The 23,095-nt window shown below is 34.7% G+C and overlaps 1 protein-coding gene and 1 non-coding gene across 7 annotated transcripts in view; one reads left to right on the forward strand and one right to left on the reverse strand.

The window, feature by feature from the left end:
* NRIP1 (nuclear receptor interacting protein 1) overlaps positions 1 to 23,095 on the reverse strand; it is a 99,972-nt gene that overhangs the window by 51,047 nt on the left and 25,830 nt on the right. For all 6 annotated transcript variants that reach the window (XM_038581243.1, XM_038581240.1, XM_038581244.1 and 3 more), the window contains exon 3: positions 364 to 484. The gene's annotated coding sequence lies outside the window, so the exon portion shown is untranslated. The remainder of the gene's footprint in view (positions 1 to 363; positions 485 to 23,095) is intronic.
* LOC119867127 lies at positions 8,080 to 8,188 on the forward strand. Its single transcript, XR_005382495.1, has one exon. It is a non-coding gene; the product is annotated as a U6 spliceosomal RNA (small nuclear RNA).

Consider the following 23,095-nt stretch of genomic DNA (forward strand, 5'->3'; position numbering starts at 1 on the left):
AGTATCATCAACACAAACACTATTTCTGATTTCAAGCTTCCCAATCCCCCTCTCCAGAAGTAATCTACATCCTTTAAATTCAGAAGGAAATTTTTTCTGTCTTTCTTATGGCACTTAGCCTCTTTCTACTGGTTGGTTAAATTTATTTATCTATACTTATACTTTCCCTGTAAGTTCTTTAAAATTGTATCTTATTCACTTTTTTTTTAAACCACGCTGTGCCTAATGAAATAATTTGACAGATAAAACACAAAAAAAGTAAGTCTGGTAATTACAAGCTAATTTATAACTAAGAGAGGATTCTTTAAAATATATTAAAATCACCATTATTGAGCCTTAAGAAGTCAAGAAAAATATTCTCACCATCTGTCTCTGAGTTTGTCTCTACTTTCTGAGAAAGGAAATCGGGAAGGCTGTTGTAAAGTAGCTCTGATGTCATCTGAAATCTTCAGATTCTCCGCTCCTCCTTCGGCCTAGCGTGCATCTGAGGAAAAGGAAAACCAGATTCTGGAATATCTTTTGTGAAGTTCTGTAAGCTATTCCCAGTATCTTTTCTTATTCAAGTTCAATGTAGAAGCAGTCATTTAACAGAGAAATACGGTTTTATGACTTAGGAAAACCTCATTAAAGGAAAGCATGTAACATTTGCTTTTTAGACCATGCATTTGATAAAAGTAGATGCTTCAAGCAAACAAACTGTGAATAAGATTTATAGTTGCTAGGATGTGCTTTATTAACCTGTTAATTTCAAATTTCTGTCAATTTAATCCAATTAAGCCACATCTAAAAATTCTAAACCCTCCCTCCCAAAGATACATATCCAAAAAGAAAAAAGAAAACTAACAAGGAAAAAAGGGAAGAAAAACATAGCTATAGTTTTTTAACTAAACCTTTTCTGTTACAAAATACTACCTATGTAACCTTCTAGCACAAAAATGTAATAAATATTATATGCCTTATGTCCATAGACAGACTTGTACACCAATCTCCAAAGCGGCTTTATTTTAAATAGCCAAAAACTGGAAACAACTCAAATGCCTATCAGTAGGTAAATGAATTATGGTATACCCACAGAACGGAATATTTACTACTCAGCAACAAAAAAGGATGCACAATTGATATAAGCAACAGCATGGATGAGTTTCAAAATAATTATGCTGAGTGCAAGAAGCCAGTCAAAAAGTAATATTTAGTATATAATTCCATTTGCAAAGAACTGTAGAAAATGCAAAGTGTTCCACAGGGAGAGAACACATTTCAGTGGCTACCTGGGGATAAAGGGGTAGGAATGTACAGGAAGGAAGGATTATAAAAGGATACTAACTGTGGCGATAGGTTCATGGGTGTATACATATGTCAAAATTGATCAAACTGTAAACCTTAAATATGCAGTTTATTAGATGTCAATTATAACTCAATAAAACAAAAAAAAATTAAATTTCTTAAAATGTTCCATGCACCTTAATGTAGCAATTCCAAGTCTAAGGTTTATCCTAATGAGAAAAAAAAATGGATATATACAAGTATTTAGCCATAAGTATGTCATTATATACATTGTTTTTAATAGTTCAAAAAATAACAAACAAACTGAAAACAGCCATTAGATGTCAAAATAAAAAGTTTGAGACTAGTTTAATAGATTCTGGTATATTACATGGGATACTAGGTAGCTATTAAAATATAAAAATTATAGGATAGCATTCCATATAACTCATATAATAAGTGATAAAAATAGGAAGCAGAACATTATGTTCAATTTAACCAAATTTATTTTAAAAATATATGAAAATAAATGTAGCAATTATTTCTTCATTTAGAGGTAATTTTTATTTTTCCTTTTTGCTGATTTATATTTCCCAGTTTCTATATAATAAACATGTATTACTTTGGTAATAAATAAAACAAGGGATGAAAATACCAATAGTCTACAACTGTCCATTCCCTAGCACAAGTAAAACACTCCTCATAGGTGGTGCATATTACAGAGTTCTGAGCTATCATGTCACCTCTACCAGTGACCTACTAAACAGTAGTGAGAAAAGGGCAGGTCTGACAGGATAAACTGGAGTAATAATTAGTAAGCTACGTGCTTTACAAAGTGCTTTCATGGACATGACCTCGTTTGATCTTCATAACTCAGTGAAATGAGCAGAGAAGGCATTATCCCATTTTATAGAGGGGAAAGAGACAATGAGCAAGGCCAGCTAAGTGTCATGTCCCAAAATTACAAATCTTGGATTTAAATTGAGCCTTGACTATAAATTCTGACAGGCATTCTAAGAGGAATAGGGAACAATCACTTCTGATTATTTATAACTAGAAGGCAGTGATTTATATGTGAATTTAAAAATAACCGTATTTGCAATTGTATTAGTATTCCTATTAGAATATGCTGGGGGCCTCAGGGATTTCCTAAATCCCTAGGGCCCAACCGTGGAAGCTATATCTTGGCAACCCCAGCTTGCCCCTAGTCAACATTACCTACTAAAGCACTGACATTCAAAAAGAATCTAATTGCTTAGTTTTCAGATGCATTTCTTTCCTTCTTGAAAAACAGAAAGTATCACCTTTTAGTTTAAAGCTGGTAAAAGAAAGTAACCATAACTATATTTATGAATCCTGCAAATAGTGACTTACAAGTTGATGTCAAAAGATCTAACTTAATGGTACTTTAAAATACCACCTTTTGGGCCAAACTTTTGTGTATACCTGTAGACAAGAAACAGTCTCCAACTTCAAGTATATTCAGTGAAGAAAATGATCCAACTCCTCACAAAAATATCAGTAAACATCTTTGGAGGCGTATTATTAACAAGCTGGTCAGCATCTACTAGTGAAGCTTTGAAGCATAAGGAATCCGTATAGCTAACCACTCCTACTAATACTCCCATGACTACCAGAAACTTAAAAGGTAATTAATTAATGGTAGCTCTTGTTTTCTGGGCACTTCCTGTGTTATCAGACACTCAACTAACCTCTTTATATACATGATCTTTAAAACAACCCTATGAGATGACTATTATCAACTCCATTTTATAGATGAGGAACCTGAGTTTAAGTTACCCCAAATCATAAAACCAGTAAAAGCTTAAAGTGGAATTCAAACTCTAGTATATTTTATTTCAAAGATGGGGCCTTTGTAGTTCTCTGGAATACAAATATAACTTTTCTCTAGTGTAAGCCACCTACAGTGGTCTCAACACTTGGCAATGAATGGTATGTGAAGTTCATGAGTCTATATTTTCCAAATAAAGAAAAAATATCCAGAGCCCACAATTTATGTCTGATACTTTGCCACATTCTAGAATAGTTTGCTTTAATAGCTGGTTTCTATTAAAGCATTGTTTTAACCCTTTTGAGCTGACATGATCACATGAAAGATAAATTAAAAGAGTATTTAAATAAAAGTTAGCAAAAGATAATATTAAAGAAACTACTCTCATAGATTAATATTTTAACACTGTCTTATATTAATAAATGAGTAAATTAGTCTTAAATCCAAGTCAGTGGAACTGAATTTGCCAGATGTTTTGGATCATGAAGACAGGAAGCATTTCTATGAATAAGAAAGTGTTTAAATGACTATTATAATTATAAGTAATGCAATATTTCTATGGAATATTATGCAATCATCAAAATATATAATTTCAAATAATATTTAATGACAGATACAATAAAATGAATGTGATTCTAAGGAAGCAAGACACTCAACTATTTATGTGTTAAGCTGAACAAAGCTTAGAGGTTAGGCACTGTGCTAGGTGTTGGAATTACAAAGTGAACAAGAAAAGCACAATCCCAAATGCTGGACTACTTCTCACTGTATTCTTTGCCTGATTAGGACTTTCAGGTTGTTTAAATATCAGTTTTAGTGTCATTTCCTCAGAGAAGCTTCTCATCACTTTTTGTAAAGTAGCTTCCCCTCTACCTCTTCCTTTGTTTGAACTCTTTATTTTGTTTTCTGTTTCCTTGATTTTCTTTTATCTGCATCTACTGAGATATTTATGAGGTTCTAGTCCTTCATTCTATTAATAAGGTATATTACATTAATCAATTGTTTCAGGGTGAAGACAACCATTCCTTTCTGAGACAAGCATATACAACTAGCATCATACTTAATGGTAAAAGACTGAATGCTCTGCCCTATAATGCTGGTAAAAAGGCAAGATGTCTCCTTTAGACATCACTATTCAACACTGTACCAGAGAGTTCACTCAGTGCAATCAGGCCAGAAATATAAAGACACATAGATTGGAAAAGAGAAAGTTAAAACTCTATTCGCAGGCAACATCATCTTGTATGTAGGTAATTCTAAGAAGGCTACAAAAAAGCTACTAAGAAAGTTTAGAAAGGTTGCAGGATATAAGCTCAAATGTAAAAATTAATTGCATTTCTATATACTAGAAATAACCCCAAAATGAAATTTTAAAAATTCCACTTACAATAGCAACTAAAAGAGTAAGAGACTTAAGCATAAATTTAATAGGGGTGCCTGGGTGGCTCAGCCGTTAAATGTTTGACTCTAGTTTGATTTTAGTTCAGGTCATGATCTCAGGGTCATGATATCAAGCTCCACATAGGGCTCCTGTGCTGGGTGTGAAAACTGCTTAAGATTCTCTCTCTCCCTCTCTCTCTGGTCCTATGCACTATCCCCACCCTGCTTGCTCTCTCTAAAAAAAAAAAAAAAAAAAAAAAAGTCAATTTAACAAAAGAAGTCCAAATCCTATGCACTGAAAAACTACAAAACACTGTTTAGAGAAATTACAGAAAATCTAAATAAATATGCATTCCATGTTCACATATCTAAAAGAACCAATGTTGTTAAAATGGCAATTATACAAATGAACATTCAGAAACCAAATAATCCAGTTAAAAAATGAACAGAAGAAATGAACAGACATTTCCCCAAAGAAGACCTCCTGATGGCCAACACATACATGAAAAGATGCTCAACATCACTTATCATCAGGAAAATGCAAATCCAAACTACAATGAGATATCACCTCACGTTTATCAGAATGGCTAAAATCAACAACACAAAAAACAATTGGTGTTCATGAGGATGTGGAGAAAAAGAACACTCCTGCTCTGTTGGTGGGAATGCAAACTGGTACAGCCACTGTGGAAAATGGTTTCTCAAAAAGTTAAAAATAAAACTACCCTACTATCCAGTAATTGCACTAGTGGGTATTTACCCCCCAAAATACAAGGCACTAAATCAAAGGGATACATGCACCCCTATGTTTATGGCAGCATTATTTATAATAGCCAAATTATGGAAGCAGCCTGAGTGTCCACTGACTGGCAGATGGATAAAAAAGATATGGGAGAGATATAGATAATGGAATATTATTCAGGCATAAAAAAAATTGATATCTTGTCATTTGCAATGGCATGGGTGGAGCCAGAGAGTTCAATGGTAAGTGAAATAAGTTAGAGAAAGACAAATACTATATGCTCTCACTCATATGTGGAATTTAAGAAACAAAACAATCAAGTGAGTGACAAAAAAGAGAGGGGGGGGGAGACAAAAAACAGACTTTTTATTGAGAGCAAACTGATGGTTACCAGAAGGCAGGTGGGTTGGGGGATGGGTGACATAGGTGATAGGATTAAGGAGTACACTTGTGAGGAGTACTAGGTGATATATGGAATTGCTGAATCACTACATTGTACACTTGAAACTAATATAACACTGTATGTTAACTATTCTGGAATTAAAATTAAAAAAAAATAAAACATTCTTAGAAAAAAAAAAAACGATGGCAAATCTCCCCAAACTGATCTATCAGTCCCAGTATACTTTTTTTTTTTTTTTTTGGTAGGAATTAATTCTAAGATATATATGAAATCTAAATAAGGATTTAGAATATCCAAAACAATTCTGAAAAAGAAGATTAAAGCTTTAGGACTTAACTACCTAACTTCTATCCTTACTGTAAAGCTACAATAATCAACACAGTGTGATATTGGCAAAAAGACAGACACACAGATAATGAAATAGGATGAACCCAGAACAACTCTCACATTCATGGTCATCTGAATTTCAACAACTGTGCCACTGCAATTCAATGGGGAAGGAATGGTCTTTTTAACATATGATGCTGGAACATGTCAATAATCACATGCAAAAATAAATAAGTATAAATGTTTCAGAATTTACAAAAAAAAACTTAAAATCAATCATAGCTGGAATTATAAAACTAAAACTTCAAAACTTCTACGAGGCATAGGAAAAAATCTTGTGACCCTAGATTAGGTAAAGAATTCTTAAATAGGACAATAAAGGAGCAATCCATTAAAAAACCAAAAAACGGAAAAATTGGACTTCATCAAATTCTTCAAGTCATAACTTAGATAAAAGACAAGCCCCAGAATAGAAGAAAATATTTACAAATCATATACATGATAAAGAAATAGTATCTAACATATTAAAACCCTGAGACCTAAAGAATAAGAAGATAAAATAATTTTTTTAACAGGCTAAAGATCTGAAGACATTTCACCAAAGATACATGATTATTTAGTAAACATACAAAAAGATGCTCACCATCTATCCCTAATAGAGAAATCCAAATAAAACCACAATGAGATTCCACTATACAACTCACTAGACTACCTATAACTTTAAAAAAACTAAAAAATCCAAAGTTTGGCAGGATAGAGAGAAATTGAAACCCTTATACATTGTTGATAGGACTATAAAATGCCACAGCCACTTTGGAAAACAGCTTGGCAGTTTCTTAACAGCATACTCATATATTTAATCACATGACCCAACAATTTCATTCCTGGTATCTAACCAAGAGGAATGAAAACATGGGTCATTTGTGTGCAAATGTTTATAGCAGCATCAATCATAATAGCCAAAAACTGTAAACAATCCAAATATCTATCAACTGGTAAAGGGATAAGCTTAAAGTAGTAACCAAAATAAAATAAATAAAAATTAATAATTCATGCAATAAGGATAAACCTAAGAAACATAATGCTAGTGAAGGAAGCTAGATATAAAAGACATATTTTTATGATTTTGTTTATATGTAAAATGTCTAGAAAAGTCAAAATTATATAGACAGAAAGCAGGTCGTCTCCTGGGACAGCAGAAGGGAACAGAAATTGACTGCAACAAATGTTCTACAGCTGGACTGTGGTGATGGTTGCACATCTAAACAAACTGACTCAAAATCATCATACTGAATGCTTAGAATGGGTGAATTGTGTAGTATGTAAACTATACCTCAATAAGGCCATAAAAAATAAAAAGGATACATTCTACATAGAACCACAAATTGTCTTAAAATGAAACTGAGGTTAAAATAAATTGCCATTTCTCCCATTATTTAAAATAATCATCATAAAGATAAACCTAATGTGTAACAATTACTCTTTGGAGAATGCAAAAGTAGTTTTAAGAGGACTATTCACCTGTCTCATATACTGCTGGTGGAAGGGTAAAATGGTACAACCGCTAAAGAGAACAGTTTGGGAGTTCCTTAAAAGTTAAATAGATAATTACCATATAACCCAGAAATTCTAACCCCTAAGGTATAAATAGAAAAGAAATGAAAACATGTCCATGAAAAAAATCTGTATATGCATGCTCATAACTGCATTATTCATGATAGCTAAAACCTGGAAACAATCTAAGTGTCTATCAGATGAATGGGCAAACAAAATATGATATACTCAATACAAAAGATAACATCCAGCCAATGAAAAGGGATGAAGTACTGATAAACACTACAACACAGATGAACCTTGAAAATTACTATACTGAGTGAAAGAAGCCAGTCACAAAACAAAAAGACATGTACTGTATGATTCCATTTATGTGAAATGTCCAGAACAGGCAAATTCAAAAACAGAAAATAGATTCACAGCTGTCTAAGGACTGGGAGTGGGGAAGGAAAGGCATGGGTAGTGACTGCTAATGGGTGTGGGATTCTTTGTAGGATCATAAAAATGTTCAAAAATTAGATGGTGGTATTGGTTGCATACCTGCATGACTATAAAGAACAGTTGAAACTGATGAATTTTATTGTATGTGAACTGTATCTCAATAAATTTATTTAAAAAGATGATTATTGTGCTCACTTCAACTACTAAAATCAGAACAATACAGAGAAGATTAGAATGGCTCCTGCAGAAGGATGACACGCAAATTCGTGAAACGCTCCATATTAAAAAAAAAGAGATGGATTATTAACCTAGGATTTATTAAAATATCAAAAATAATTTCAGAGTAAAATTCTGGATTTCTAATCTTGTTTATTTGTTTTTCAGCATTTCTAACATTTACTTACACAAGTATATTCATGTTTAGTTCATTGTGGCTAAATATAAATCACTTCTAAAAAATCAACTGCATTTTTACACACTAGTAACAAACAGAAAATAACATTTTAAAAACATCCAACAAAAGGGGCACCTGGGTGGCTCAGTCCTTAAGCATCTGCCTTTGGTTTAGGTCATGATCTCATGGTCCTGGGATTGAGCCCCACAGGGGCTCCCTGCTCAGAGTGGAGCCTGTTTCTCCCTCTCCCTGTGCCCTTCCACCCTGCTTGTGTTCTCTCTTAGTATCTCTCTCTCTCAAATAAATAAATAAAATCTTAAAAAACAAAAACAAAAAACAATCCAACAACAAAACGTACCTGAAGAATAAAAGTTAACTTGAAAATATATCAGAAGACATTAAGTACAACCAAAATAAATGGGAGGACATACCATATTCATGATTGAAAGACTCAGTATCACAAAATCACAATTCTGTGATACATTTAATGCAATGCCAATCAAAGTCCAAAAGGTTTTATAAGTGGAGTAGCAAAAGCCCAAACAGACAAGCCATCCAGCCAGAAACAGAATAGAGTAGGGAACTTGCTATATCTACACTAAGATTTATTATAAAGCTGTACTAATGAAATTAGTGTGCTTCCAGAAAAGAGACATACTGACTGCTAGAGAAGAAACACACCTTCATATAGAACAAAAACAATATTTCACAAAGGTCATAACATTGCAGATCACTGAAGGAAAGAGGAATCATTCAACAGTGCTGAACAAACTGGTTATTTTTGGGGGGGAAGAAATTGGATCCCTCCTATGTAAAAATTCCATAGGGATTAAAATTTTAAATAGAGAAGACAAGTCTTTAATTTTTTTTTTTAAGATTTTATGTATTTATTCATTAGAGGCTCAGAGAGAGAGAGAGAGAGAGGCAGAGACACAGGCAGAGGGAGAAGCAGGCTCCCTGTGGGGAGCCTGATGCAGAACTGAATTCCAGAAACCTTGGATCATGACTTGAGCTGAAGGCAGAGACACTCAACCACTGAGCCACCCAAGTACTCCAAGTCTTTAATATTTTTAAATAAAACTTAAAGGACTATCATTATGAACGGAGTATGGAAGGTTTAAAACTTAAAACACAGAAAGGGCTAACTATAAATATATGAATAATAAATTCAACTACCTTATCATTAAAAACTTCCACTCATCAACAAATACAACAAGAAAAAATAAAGAAGATTAAATACAATACCACCAAGCACATTGCCAAAAACAAAAACAAAAACAAAAAACGAAAAAACCACTACAGTATCCAGAATGTACGCGTGTGTGTATATCCTTTAACATTTTATTTAAAAATAGGAAAAGCGTACGGGTGCCTGGGTAGTCATTTGGTTAAGCATCCAACTCTTAACTTCAGCTCAGGTCATAATCTCAGGGTCAGGAGATCGAGCCCTGTGTAGGACTCCATGCTCAGTGGGGAGTTTGCTTCAGATATTCTTCCTCTCAGGCTGCTCCCTCTGCTCACACATACACACTCTCACTCTCTAAAATAAATAAATAAAATCTTTAAATAAAAATAAAAATAGGCAAAATACAAAAAAGTATCCCTCATGAAGGGTATCAGGGTCTGAGCAGGATGAGGCAGGCACTCAAGCTGGAAAGGAGGGAACAGTGTGACCTGGGAGTCAGAGCCCAAACTTTCGCAGAGTGGTATGGGTTAAGCAGGACCTGCACAACAGATGTCAATGACTGATCAGGGGGAGGAGAGTGCCCACAAAAAGATGCACTGGACTGTACCTGTAGGAACTGACATAGGGTTGAAGGGGGCTTCCGCATGAAGGGTCTTCAAAACTTAAGAATTTGGGGAGGCGAGTGCAATGAATATGGCAGGTAGATTACATACAGTGAGACTGGTCCAATAAGTAAATTTAGGTTAATAATAGGCAAGTTTCTCACTTTTAGAGAAGGGGATATATAAAAAAGGAAGAAAATGTGATTAAACTCTATAGTGTAGGAATGAAACTGGAAGTAGCAGTCAAAAAGACACAGAAGCCAACCTTAAAGGAATCCCATTGGCTGAATCTGGGCAAGATGAGCATCAAAATAAATAATTATAGCTCACTGAATACAAGAAAGAATCATGAATTTGTACTGATATAAATTAATTAATAAGTTTGATGAGGAAGGAGATCGTCACATAGTCTTAGAGCACTTCCACACAAAACAATTACTAAACAGAGGGAAAATGAGTGATTTCACAAGAGAGAAACGTGACAGACACCATCTTCATCATGTAATCAAGTTAACATAAACACTAATGCGTCAAAATGAAAATCATGTGTCACCTGATAAGATACTAAGAGAAGACACAGCATAACATCTGAGGTATTCCTGCCAAATATTCATAACTTGCATGTAATCATTAGGAAGCAGCAGACAAATCTAAAGGAAGAGAGTTCTACAAAATAAGTGGCCTATGCAGTATAGTCTTGGAAAGTGCCAAGGTCTTGAAAGTCAAACAAAGACTGAAGAACTGTTCCAGATTGAAGGAGACTGAAAGGATGTGACAAGTAAAATGAAGGCGTGCTTCTAAACTAGATCCTTTTGCTATAAAGGACATTATTGGGACTACTTGTGAAAATTGAATGAGATCTGAGGATTAGATGGTAGTAATGCATCAATGTTAATTTCCTGATTTTGATGGCTTTATTGTAGCTTATAGGACAATGTCCTTGTTTGTAGGAAATATACGCTCATTTATTCAAGGGTGATGAGGCATCACATCAAATCTTCACAGGAAAAATTTTTCTTTCTTATGTTGTTACTTAAAATTGAAAAAAATTAGAAATAAATATATTTAATGCATAGTTTTAAGTACATACTGGACAAAAGACATAAATGAGCAATTCATGAAAGTAAAACACCAATGGTGAGTAATCACATGAAAAGATGTTCAACCTCATTAGCAATCAGAGAAAAGCAAATGAAGACATAGTAAAGATGCCGTTTTGTAGCTACAATATTGGAAAAAGTTAAGTGGCCTGAGATTTCCAAGTTTTGGCAATGATTTGGTTCACTGGGAGCTTCTGTGGTGTATTAGTGGTATATAAACCACTAATTTGTGATCCAATGACTTCGGAAAACAATTGGCATAAATTTGTATAACTGATTAATAAACTCATATAAGTAATCATAATTCTCTATACCTCTACTCTTAGGTATATATTCTAGAGTCTTACACATGTGCACTAGAACATACATAAAAGAATTCAGACATAAGCAATAATTGTAATAGCAAAAACATACCTGTATCAGTGTACAGAAGTACACCAATCTCAATATAGATATATCAAAAACAAAACAGGCATACAAAAACATCCAACAGCAACAACAATCCAGATGTCTACCAATGGTACAGTAAATAAATTCAGACAATGGAATATTACTCAGCAGTAAAATAAATGAATTGCAAACTACATACAATAAATAAATTTCAAAGAACCATAATGAACAAAAAAGGCAAGTTTCAGGCAACTATGCACCCTTTTTATAAATCTTTACAAAAAGTAAAATTAAACAGCATATTACTTAAAGATCCATGTGATAAAACCAGTATTATTAAAAAGTAAGTGATAAACACAAAATTGAAGACTGATTAGGGAATCAGGGAAGGCATTAAGAGCAGGGCCATGGGCAAGAAGGGATATATGCTAATAGATGCACACTTTCTCAGTCAAGTTCTGGTTGGTGGATTCTTGCTGGATCATTTTAATATTATGCTTTATAATATAAATATATTTCTATTTGCATAATAAAAAATAAGCTGCCATGTTGTGGCAAAATAGAGTTTTACTTTGACAAGAATATAGTTTTAGGTGAACATCGTAATTTGCAGACATGAACAAATGCTAATTGCTGGGTAACAGATTTTCCTAAATCTCTTTTTCAAAACAAAATAAAGGAGGGTATAAGAAATACACTCCAAAGAACTGGAAAGTAGACTTGTAGATAAAAACTTAGAGCTCAGTCAACCAAAAAATGAGGCCAATTCATATCTACCATCAATTTGGTCTTAAAACTAGCATAAATGCTTGCTTAATCACTCCAAATTTGCAGAACTCTCTCATGGGAGTTGATCATTTTGCAAAAATTACTTAACATGAGAAATAGGCAAACTGAAGTAATTCAATATACTCCAGGTTCTGACCAAACAGTATTTCCCCTCTAATTATAAACATTTCCCCTCATTGATCGCATAGGCTAGTGGTCATATACTCACCCTGATTGGCAAAAAGTGTGATAAGAAAAGCCTAACCCATCCTTAAGAGCAAAACTGTCTTGCCCAATAAACAATTCCTTATAATTATTTTATGATACTTTTATCTGAAAAAACCCATGATAATTCAATATTCTCAACAACCTTGCATTGTAGGTAGGGCACATTATTACCAAGCAACACCTATGTCATGCAGCATAATATTATTAAAAGTTTCAAAATAAGTTAGAAATGTGAATGTTCTAAATCAAATTTTCTTTCTATTTATTGAGTACCTATAATGTAAAAGGTACTTTATAAGGTGTTTCTCAGCATTTTACGTGATACACACAGATTGAAAATCTTAGCTATGGGCAGCCCGGGTGGCTCAGCAGTTTAGTGCCGCCTTCAGCTCAGGGCCTGATCCTGGAGACCCTGGATCGAGTCCCATGTCAGGCTCCCTGCATGGAGCATGCTTCTCCTTCTGCCTGTGTCTCTGCCTCTCTCTCTCTCTCTCTCTCTGTGTCTCTCATGAATAATTAAATAAAATCTTTAAAAAAGAAAAAAAAAAAGAAAATCTTAGCTATGTGCTGCATCCTCACTAAATGCAAACAAATATATAATCTGGTTTAAAAACCATCTTGGACTAATTCCTCTTCAAAAGAAAAGCCATTTATCCTGATATATATATATATATAAAATAGCAATTCTTTTCCTGGCTTGGATCACTACTGAATATTATGCCTGAGTCTTAACTAGGTTGCATAATACTGAGGAAATTGGGATGGAGACCATACTTGGTTAACAATACAACATCCTTTAGAGGAATTGTTGCATCATGCTATAAAGGGAATGAACAAAAACTAAATCCACACTATTGATCCTTGCGGTGTATTTCACTTTTTATGTATATTTTTGACACAAGTTGGGGCTTCAGGAATGAGGTATTGATTGAAAGAATAAATATACTTCTCACACAATTTCTGAAACTAGACTATAGTGGCCACTAAATAAATGCTCAGTATATAAATGCTTCTTTCATTAGTCTATTTTAAAATTACCTCCAATACTTCCCTGTATTTGTTCAATGGAACATAAAATATCCCTCTCCGTATACACTTTATTTCTCCATTTCCTATTCTCTCCCTATTTTTTTAATTTATATTCTTTTAAAAGGCATGCCCTGTTATTAATGACCAATGTCATCCTTTTAAAATATATATATTGATCCATCTTCAAGAAATACGTATATTCAGTTGTTTATTTTACATCTCCATCTGACATCCATCAATTGTTTATTTGACATCTGAGATTTAACATGTCAATAACTGAGTCCCTCTTCTTCCTAATCTCAGATTATATCAATTCCATCTTCTAACTGTTCAGGCCAAAAACCTGGCTGCCATCCTAGATGCCTCTCCTCTTCCCACAGGCTACATCCAATTTGTCAGCAAAGTCTGTAGGGTTTGCCTTGGAAATATCTACATCCAACTACTACTTACTGCCCCCATTTAAATCACCATCATATCTCCTGGATTATTACAACAGCTTCCTGACTGGTTTCCTTGTTTCTGTTTTTAATGTCTTTTGGTTTACTTAACACAACTGCCAAAGTGATTCTGTGAACACGTTTTATTGTGTCACTCCTTTGCTCCCCACTCTGACCTCACTTAATGTGACTCTCCCTCATTCACCCACAGGGGCTTTGACTAGAATATTCTTCTCCTAGAGAGCTGTAAGTATCACATCAACTCATCCTTTCCTTAAGTTATCTCCTAGGCAAGATGTTCCCTGAACATAATCTAAAATTTCATACACCCCTGCCCCAGACCTTCCACACTCCTTTCTCTGCTTCAGTCTCTACTTAGCACTGTTTGTAAGATATCATGAAGTTGAAGTGTTGCATACTGTTTGTCTATCTCATGAATAAAATGTAAGCATCAAGGGGGCAGTAATTATTCCCTTTTCTGGTCACTGCTCTATTTTTAAGACAGAGAATAAATGGAATACTCAATAAACATATGTCAAATGAATCAAGGCATGACTGTCTATATTCTGTGATTCCATAAGGAAGGAAGCTTGCAAAAATTTAAAAAACTGTGACCTTCCCTAGCTGTGTCATCCACTGCAGCAGCCCTCTAAGAGACATACCCAGCCCCCCTTCTTACTTGCTGGTAAAACACTCTTTCTCTTAGGAGGTAAATCCTGATTAGGTCAAGCCACTAAGGCAAGTATTGTTTACTTTGCCAATCAGGGGTTTAGGCACGGGCATATGATGCAATTGCAGCCAATAAAGTTTACTAGGAAATGTTTTTCTTACCTAAAAAAAAAAAAAGTAGCATGGAAAAATGGCCACCTTGCAACCAATTGCAAAGAAGCAGCAGAGTAGAAAAATGGAAAATACCCTGTGCGTTCTTGTTAACACCATTAGGACAATTAATTACCTCTATTCTAAACTTCATGTTGCATAGGGTATTTATCCCTCGTTTAAGTTAGTTTAGTAAGGTCTTCAATTACTTATATTTTAATTCACATAGAAAAAAGTTAAAAATAGTTACACAGTTTCCTGCAATGTGTTAATCCAACTAAAATGAAGATAGATGTCAGGTGTTTTTCCCCTTTTCTATGCTGCAGGCCTACAGAACATGTCATATGACAATAAGACAAGACCTCTTAATATGAGTCATACTTTCTCACAGGAATTAATTTATAAACAGTGTGTTCCTAATTAAGAGTTGAAAATAAACATATGACCAAGGCAAAGGCAATCCAAATATAGAGCTTTGAAATAAATGGCAAAATGTACTCAAAATCATGATCTGCCTAACTGGATTCTACAGAACTATCAGTATTCACTCAAAGGAAGGAAGAAAGGGAAGGGAAGAGAGAGGAAGTTAGGTGGTAAGGAGGTACATGGGAGGTCCCGTGACCAAACAAAATTAGGACGTGATGAATTAAACATAAATAATTACACTTCCTTTGTGTGTGTACACACATTGGAAGGCAGGTGGGGGACACAATCTCAAATGTTCCCCTTCATCTTTGAAGTAATCCTAGGTTTGAAGGGAAGCCGGGTTTCATGACTCAGTAATGGGTTGAGTCCAAGACTAAAAGTCATCAGGTTTTGGTTTTTAACTCAAAGCCAAACCATTAGTCAGTAACAAAGCCAAAGCTTTATCTATCCAAGACTCTAACTTAACTCTTCACGTTCTCACTGTATGAACCTATCAAACTACAGTGCTTTCTCATAAAAGTCTTATAAGGTTGGAAAATTTCTACAAATTAAAATTCCTATACCATTAAATAGCTTCTTTTAGACATACTGATCACCAAATAGAAGATACAGAAAATTAACTTTATAAAGGAGAAACTCAACTCTATACTTAATATGATACCTATAATATGTGGTAACTATTTACTTACCAATCACTTATTAGCTGTCACTTTGAAAAATTACTGGATGAATTATGTTATGGCTCTGAAAAAAATTATTGAAGGATGGTGGGAAAAGTAGAGATTTCCTTTAAAATCTTCTCAGTAGGGCAGCCCTGGTGGCGCAGTGGTTTATAGCTGCCGGGTGTGATCCTGGAGACCCTGGATCAAGTCCCACATCGAGCTCCTTGCATGGAGCCTTCTTCTCCCTCTGCCTGTGTCTCTACCTCTCTCTCTCTCTCTCTCTGTGTCTCTCATGAATAAATAAATAAAATCTTAAAAAAAAAAAATCTCAGTATATGTAACAATAGTAAAAAAAAAAAAAAAAAAGCATTAAAAATCATTCTGTGGTAATACTTGAGAAAGCATTCATGAGTCAATTTAATTGAGGACTTTAGTCCTGAGAGTATATCTGATCATGGTAAGGTTGACCATCTATTGACAATCCTGCCTACTCCTGCTTTCCCTGCTTCTCCTTTGGGTCACTCTCAGGCAATGAAGCAGAAAGGAAAGCAGAAACATGAAATAAAGACTGGATTAAAAGTACAGAGCCATAAAATTGGATGCTTAGTTCATTCAGGCTGTTATAACAATACTATGGACTGAGTGGCCTATAAACAACAAAAATTTATTTCTCAGAGTTTTGGCAGCTGGTAAGTCGAGGACCCTGGTACATGCAAGCATGGTATTCAGGGAGAATCTAGCTTTCTTGTTTATATATGGCTATCTTTCCACGATATCAAAGATGGCAGAAAGGGAAAGGGATCTCTCTCAGGCCTTTTTTATAAGGGAACTCATCCCACGGTGAAGGCTCCTCCTTCATAATCTGATCACCTCCCAAAGTTTCCACCTCCCGATACCATCTCCTTGGGGGTTAAAATTTCAACATATGAATTTTGAGGGGAAAATAAACATTCAGACCATAGCAGATGATATGTAAAAATGTGTTTTTTCAAATATAAATTAAGTGCTATTTGGACTATAGGAGATTCAAAATATTTTATCTTAAGTCAACTAGATAAACATTATACAAACGGGGAAAAGGGTATTGATTCCAAAATTCCTACATTAAATATTACATAAAAAAAAATTCAGGCTATATTTCTTATAAGTACTCATGGCCATGTCCAAAAGGGTATCTGACTAATAAGAATAACTAAACCTGGGGATCCCTGGGTGGCGCAGCGGTTTGGCGCCTGCCTTTAGCCCAGGGCGCGATCCTGGAGACCCGGGATCGAATCCCACGTCGGGCTCCCGGTGCATGGAGCCTGCTTCTCCCTCTGCCTATGTCTCTGCCCCTCTCTCTCTTTTTTAATAAATTAAAAAAAAGAATAACTAAACCTTACTGTGCCAAGAATGACATTCTTTCAATTCTCAAAACAACCCTATAAAGTTACCCCATTTTACAGATGAGAACACTGAGCCTTAGGAGGTAAGATGATTGGTCCAAAGTCAATAAAGTAGGTGGCAGAGTTAGGATTCACACTTGTTCAAAACACCACACCACAGTGTCTCAATTCTTGTCAAATTCAGTCTATTAGCTATAAACACTGCTTTGACTCTAATGTGGTTTCCTAAAGATTTTAAAGAAATCTCAAATATACTTCTATACTTAAATGACTCTCAACATGGAATGCAAGTTTTTTTAAACATTTTTTCATGATTTCTTTTTTTTTTTTTAAGATTTTATTTATCCATTCATGATAGACAGAGAGAGAGAGAGAAAGGCAGAGACACAAGCAGAAGGAAAAGCAGGCTACATGCCGGGAGCCCGATGCGGGACTCAATCCTGGGACTCCAGGATCGCGCCCTGGGCCCAAGGCAGGCGCTAAACCACTGTGCCACCCAGGGATCCCCTGAATGCAAGTTTTTTAAACTAAGTTTTAGAATTCCAGTACAGTTAACATAGTGTTATATTGGTTTCAGGTATACGATACAGTAATTCAACAATTCAAGTGTGTGTGTGTGTGTTTTTAAAGACTTTATTTGAGACAGAGAGAGAGAGAACACACATGCACTGGGGGGCGGGGGCAGGGAGAGGCAGAGAGTCTCAGGCAGAGACTCCACACTAAGCTGGAGCCCAATGAGGGGCTTGATCTCAAGATACCAAGCTCATGACCTGAGCCAAGAGTTGGGCACTTAACTGAGCCACTGAGGTGCCCTATTAAGTGCACTCTTTAGGAATGCAAGTTTTAAAACCTACTCTTTGGAGGGTTAATTCCCAGCCATTATAATTAACTAGATGGCAAATAAATGCTACTATTTTACAATCATCCTAAGTCATATATTATCTCACTTAATCACTATTTATAAAGCAGATACTATTCATCCTTACAGATGAAGAAACTAAGGCTCAGAGCAATGGAGTGACTTGCCCAAAGTTATACAACAGGTAAGGGGTAGACTGAGGATTCAAATTCAAGTCGCTGTAATGTACTTCACAAACCACTACTGAATAAAGTCTCCACAGTGTCCAACCAATTGCCCTAGTCAACCCAGCCCCTGATCATTTCAGAAAAGACTAACAGTCTGTTTTTAAATTATTGGCCAAATTTTCTGTACCTGGAGCTGAACAAATATAATTACTAGTCTTTGCCTCTTTAAATAAAGATAGATCTCTAGGGTAGTCTGGTTTCTGGCAATTTCTATAAACAAATTCACCAAATATACCGCTTTTGTTCCTACCATGGCGTAAGCACCCTGAATTTTCCTTACTGGAATAAAGCCTATTAAGTTTTCTTGCAGGAAAATTTCTAGGACTTTTGTAAGTATCAAAATGCTGAGGAAATGTTGATACTTTAAAATAAATCTTGACCCAGTAAGAACTGGCACTAGGCCTTTTATTTTCTTGCAGTCAGCAAAACTACAAACCTATAAAAATTCAAATAGTAGTTAAGGGCATGCATTTTGAAGTACTTGCATATGTGGTGAGTCACTTGACAACTCATACTTTATACTGAAAACTTTTTTAACCTGGATATGTAGGCAGAAATCACTTTAAACCTGTAAGTACTATGCAATGGGAAAAAAAAAAAAAAAGGCAAGTCCATTTGGGGTGTTACCAATTGTTTTCTCTGATAACTGTCTTCCTTAGGGGAAAAAAAGGAGTATTATTACTGGTTCTTCTGTACCTTGTTTTATTTATAGTTCAAACACATGCAGAAGCTGCTGTTTCTAACCCTGTATTAATCTAGATCATTGGAAAAATCAAATGAAGGCCAATTTAATCACCCAACGAAAATAAGCATGTGTGTATGGGGAGAGCTCAGTTGAAGGAAGTAGAGAGAACTGGGTCAGTAGGTGGCAGATGGTAACTGGTTCAAACTTGAAAGGAGTTCAAAAGCGTGGAGCAGGGTTTGTGAAAACTCTTCAAGTGGAATAGAACCAAAAAAAGAAAAATGCAAAATGTGTGGAAGAGTGGTCCTAATTTAGAAGGGTATGCTATTGAGTAAAACAGTAGTCATCCAAAAACCTATTTTATTTCTTTTGGAACACAGAGAATTAACAATATTGTCAATAAAACATTGTCTTTCTAGAAGATTACACCGGTGACAACAAACGTTATTTCCTCATTCATTCTGCATAATATTCCTTTGATGTAGATTATGTCCTCATTTTACAGATTAGGAAACTGAGGCTCAGGTTAAACAGTCTGTTTGATGAGCTATAGTTCAAATATAAATCTTATGCCTCTAAGACCAGCATTTTTCCCTAGCACTGTATTAAACTGTGGCCACGGTAGGACTACTCTTTGTATCTACACAAGGGGTAAAAGAAATACAGTTAACCCTTGAAAAACACTTTGAACTGTGTATCTTTCAATAAATATATTGGAAAATTTTTTGGAGATCTGCAATAATTTGAAAAAACAGATGAACCATGTAACCTAGAAATATGAAAAAAATAAGAAAAAGATATTATAAGACTACAGTATATAATACATATAACATATAAAATATGTGTTAATAGACTGTTTATGTTATCAGTAAGGCTTCCAGTAAACAGTAGCTTATGAGTAGTTAAGTTTTGGAGGAGTCAAAATTAGAGAATTTTGATTCTGTCAGGGATCAGTACCTGTAACCGCCGTGTTGTTCAAGGGTCAACTGCATATCGTTTATACATATATAAAACAGAGAAACAACTATTTCTGCCTTCTCTCAGGCTACATTACTGCAAAAGACTTAAAAGCTAAGAAAACAGCATTCTGTAGTCACCAGACTAGGTTGAAATTGTATGTAACTTTCCAACAAATGCTGCTCACCCTTAACAGAAACTCATGGGAGTACTTAAATAAAATGAAAGTGTTACTTATTCATTTCTTATTTACTAAAATTACTGTGTAAATAGCAAATTAGCATGAACTCAGTATTGATACAAATTCTGTGCACATATTTTTAATATACTGGTCAAAGTAACATTAATAACACTCACTATCAGGTTTTATCTATTTCTACTAGGATAAATAGCTGACTTTCAGAATTTTTGTCTGTAACATAATATAAAATCAAAGGATCCAATTTTTAGTCACCATTAAAAAAGGCTAAATATTTTCTACTGTGGCCTAGGTAATGAAATAACGGCTTCATACACTCTCGATCTAAAATATATCTGGGTGGCCTGTAAGGGTAACTTCTCAAATCTAGTTAGTTGCCAAAGGAATAGTATCCAAACTGCACATCATATTTTGTCATGAGTAAGGAACACACTTAGAAACCATAATCACTGCCTCATACTTAATAAACTCAGTCTCTGGTACCAATTTGTGTTATCAACATCTGAGCATTTAAATACACAAGACCATATGATACCATATTTTCAGAATCTACAGATAATGATTGTATTCATGGTTCAAGATGCTGGTCCTATAATACTATTTCCTCCCTGAAACTCAACCCTATCTCTCTTTCAACTAATTCACAGCTATATCCCAGATATACATGATACCTAGATTTTGTTTTGGAGAGAAAAAAAAATCTCTGAAAATCAGAAACTTATTCCATTTCTAGATGCTGTTCTTAGCACCAGAACTATACCCTACCCAATTAAAAAAAAAAAAATTCATCATCCCGATTTCAGTCTCATATAGAATGTCCACTAGCCAGGTAAGCTATTTAATTTTAAATACTCCTAGGAAATAGAATTGACAGGGATGGGGTCACCTCTGAGAAATTTATGGAAATCTGTGAGATGATGCCCTTCAAAAAATGTATTTTACTCCATGTAATTCAATATGATGAATTAAGGAACAATTTTGGAAAGTTGTTAACAAAACTTTCAAATTCATTCATCTCTGAAATTGTTGGATTCCACGCAGGTAATTTATTACTTTCATCAAAGGCATCTCTATTTTCCTTCTTGTTTCAGATGAATTGTAATGAGACTTATTACAGTAAACATTCAGCTAACATATTAAATCAATCTTGCCATTAGTCAGGTAAGGAACATTAAAACAACATTCTATACATTTTACATGAAGACAAAGAAACTTATATAGTCCACAAAATGCAGTTTGAGAACTATTAGAAATGCTTAGATTACATTTTGGAACCTACAAATTGCTAACACACATACTGTCATTTCATCTTCACACAAACCACATGTAGAAATTGTTGCAGCCTAAGCTTAAGGAACTTGTGTAATACAGGTGAATTTGTATCCTTTTCTTAATTGTTTCCTTTTTTCTTTTTTTGGATTTTATTTATTTACTCATGAGAGACACACAGAGAGAAAGAGGCAGAGACACAGGCAGAGAGAGAAGCAGGCTCCATGCAGGGAGCCCGACATGGGGCTTGATCTGGGGACTCATCCGGGTACTCCAGGATCACACCCTGGGCCAAAGGCGGCGCTAAACCACTGAGCCACCCGGGCTGCCCCTCTTAATTGTTTCTAAAGCTCCAGGATATACCCTGGAGTTACTGTCTCCTCAGTGTTTTGATTTATCACCTTCTATGTGTAAGGCTTAGAGCTGGGTGTTTTACAAATCACAGATTTATACAAGATATGATCCCTTCCCTTTAGAAGTTTACAATCTTGCAGGAGAGACGAATTAAATAAATGCGGTGTGAATGGTACTCATCAACTACTAAGGGACAGTGGAAGAGGGCACTTCAGGGTGATTATTCAAATCACAGACCAGGGAGTGTTTTGGTAAAAGAAAATGAGCAGGGATCACAGGACACCTGTGAGAAAGATGACAAAACCCGGGTGGCAGCATAAGAAATGTGCAGTTAACATTTTTGAGGGTGAGGCAAATGGAATATGATGCTGGGATAAGTAGGAGACAGATAAAAATAGGACTTGGCCTTTATCTTGTTAGGCAAAGGCCTTTGTTCAGTTATAATACTTTCTTCAGAAAGGCTTATTGTCCTACGGTGTGTAGAATGGGTTGAATAATAAAAATGAAAAGACAAAAAGAGCAGTTAGAAAGAGACTGTCTAACAAGCATGAAATACTAACATGTGAATTTGGAAGAGAGCAGTAGAAAGAGAAGGAATAAACCAAAACACATAGCTCCTCCTGTTCTCATGAAAATGATTATTGAAATAGTCATATCTATTATGTGTTGATATATAAAGGCACAAAATAAAACCAAACACTTGTAAACAGACTTGCAGGGAAAACTTTGCTTAAATCATCACATAAAAGTTACCTATTCTGCTTTGGAAAAAACATTTATAACAACTCCTTTCAATGTGAATACAGGTAGCATATACCATTTCTTAATATAAGTCTTTGATTATATTTTTGTACTATTTTAAAAACATTTATTGTAGGTGGCCTAAAAATAAAACTTCAAAAACTACAATTAGAAAATGTCTATATAAAATGAAATCTATACTTTATTACAACATTGTTTATATGAACAATTTATACTTTATTACATACAAACTACTTTTTAAAAACTATCAAGGTCTGTTTGATTCATACTAATTTTAAGATACCAAAATACCATGTGTGTCTCTCTAGTTCCTAAGAATGAAAGAAGTATCTTATAAATACACTTCTCTGAACCAACATTATTTTTATGACCCAAATGGAAAAATGTATATACAAATATCCAAAAGATAAATTACCTGACCATAATAATAAACCCTATTTTTTTGAAACCTCATATTT

Source organism: Canis lupus, chromosome 31 (genome assembly GCF_011100685.1).
Source record: "Canis lupus familiaris isolate Mischka breed German Shepherd chromosome 31, alternate assembly UU_Cfam_GSD_1.0, whole genome shotgun sequence".
In the NCBI taxonomy this organism is placed as follows: domain Eukaryota; kingdom Metazoa; phylum Chordata; class Mammalia; order Carnivora; family Canidae; genus Canis; species Canis lupus.